The 2,427-nt window shown below is 41.8% G+C and overlaps 1 pseudogene; it reads left to right on the forward strand.

The window, feature by feature from the left end:
* Positions 1-233: 233 nt before the first annotated feature.
* On the forward strand, positions 234-1,196 carry LOC144231223 (spermine synthase pseudogene; annotated as a pseudogene).
* The last annotated feature ends 1,231 nt before the right edge of the window (positions 1,197-2,427 follow it).

Raw genomic sequence — 2,427 nt, forward strand, 5'->3', positions numbered from 1 at the left:
AAAACATTTCCTGCACTGTATCTGAGGGATGATGGAGGTGAGGCACTCTACTCATCTGATACCCTGGAGGACTCTTGTTTGTTGGGTCTTTTGTTCTCACATACATTTTTTTATCTCTTATTTTAAAATTAATTAAAATTCTTCAGAGAAGCCTGACATGCCTGCAGCCTCCCCAGTCTCCTGAGGCTGCCTCTGCCTCCTCCAGGCATGACACAGGGCCGTGCGTGCTCACTATGGCAGCAGCACAGTGCAGCACACAGGACTTCATGCCTGGCACCAAAGCTGATGGTGAGAACATTCTAAAAGGCCTCCAGTCCATTTTTTGGAAACAAGGGATGATGGAGTCGGGGTACTCCTGGCAAGACCACAGTTATCGAGCGATCTACATGAACCACAGTCTTTTGGACAAAGTAGAAGAAAGAATAAAGAACTGAGTCAGGACCATAGTGAGTGATTACCACCTATAGTTCGAGGAGAGACCATTAACTGGCCTATAGCTATTGGTTGCCTGGTTGGGGGTGACATAGATGAAATGGTGTATGAGGAAGATTAACCTTAATAGAACATTGAAATTCTATGCTTGAAGCAAAATTTGGAGATGTTAATCTGCTGGAGAGTGATTTGTGCATACCCAGGCCATCATGGACAATGGAAAAGAAGACCACAGTGGGAAAGACATACTGATTCTAGGAGACAGAGATGGGGGCATATTATGGTAAATAGTTAAACCGAAACCAAAGATAGTCACTGTGGTAGTGATTGACCAAATGGTGATTGATGGATGTAAGAAATACATGTGAAAAACATGTGGCTTTGCCTTAAACCATCAGAAAGGGGACTGCTCTCAGGTTCTAGTAGAAGACTGTATTCCAATACTGAAGAGGTACCCCAAAGAAGGGAGAGACACTGATGATATGATTAATGACTTGACAGCCGTTCCAATCTTCACAACTCCAGAAGACGATTCCACATGGGAGTTCTCAGACTGATTCTTGGCCTTTCAATGGAAGTACTCAAACAGGAGGGAAATATTTTACACAGAGTGATTGTGTCAGTTTGGCGGAAGCCCTGCACTCCATGAAGAACAGCTCGGGTGCCTGTATTATCCTGTGGAATCCTCAAAAGAGATCATCTGTGTTCCTTCACACTTGGAACTGTGGGTATTTGACACCATTTGGAAGAAAGCCGAACCTTGAAGACCAGTGTCTGCTAATCATGGACACTACAAATAGCCTTCCTGACCTTCAGAGGTGGTACATGACATCGACATGTGTAAGGCAAATGACTGTGAACTCCTTCAGGTTTTATTTATTTTTTTTATTGTTATTTTTAATTAAAAAAACAAATAGAAATGTATATTTTCATGAGCTAGGGTGTTATTTTTTTGGAAAGTCTGCTGAAGGATGATGAGACTGCCAAGTGAAGGCTGCTTCTTGCACTGAATCCCTAGAATGTGATTTTTGTGACTTCTTTTGTGTGTGGGCTCTTTGTTTTTGTTTTGGTAAACTTCAAATTTGGTTGTTTCGAGGAATGAACATCGTTATTTTGTTCTAGGGGGACATTCCTGGTGGTGTTTCTTTCCCCCAAAATGGACTTAGATATTATAATTTGATGCCTATAAGAAAGAGTTAAGAAAAAATGAATAGTAATGCTTCGATTAAAATTATAAAGAAGAAAAATTAAAATTCTTTAGATATGAGCAAGATAAATATTCACATCCCCCAAATATTTGCAAATACAATCTATGAGCATTTATGCTTATTGCCTCAACAGGTCTCAATTTGAAATGCTTTCTATTTCTTCACCAACAGTCATATCCAAAATGACATCACAGCTTGACTGTGGATACAAATTTGCCAAACGCACCCTCTTCCCGAAGTTGGAGCCTGTTTTTCTCTGGAGTGACCATCCTTTCAATTGCATTTTTGCCTACTGTGACTCTTTCCCATGGCAGGTCCTTTGTTGGCAAGTAATTCATGTTTTCCACTGTGCTGCAGTATCATAATCCGTGTCTTCCAGTCACATGTGGCTTCTCTCCCTGCAGTGCGCCTTTCTGCATAACCCATCTGGTTTCACTACTAATGCAGAATCTCTTACTTCCCATGGTCACTGTTGAGCAAGAGCCTAACATTCTTTTTTTTTTTTTTAATGTTTATTTATTTTTGAGAGACAGAACACAAGGGGGAGAGGAACAGAGAGAGAGGGAGACACAGAATCCAAAGCAGGCTCCAGGCTCTGAGCTGTCAGCACAGAGCCTGACGCGGGGCTGGAACCCACAGAACATGAGATCATGACCTGAGCCGAAGTTGGTCGCTCAGCTGACAGCCATGCAGGCGCCCTGAGCCTAATATTCTTAACAATGGCATCTTTGAATTGGAAGTCCAGACACTTCCATATTTGGGAAGTACGTTTATTTTGTGGCTATTT

The sequence above is a fragment of the Crocuta crocuta genome, unplaced genomic scaffold (genome assembly GCF_008692635.1).
Source record: "Crocuta crocuta isolate KB4526 unplaced genomic scaffold, BGI_CrCroc_1.0 scaffold433, whole genome shotgun sequence".
NCBI classification, from domain to species: Eukaryota; Metazoa; Chordata; class Mammalia; order Carnivora; family Hyaenidae; genus Crocuta; species Crocuta crocuta.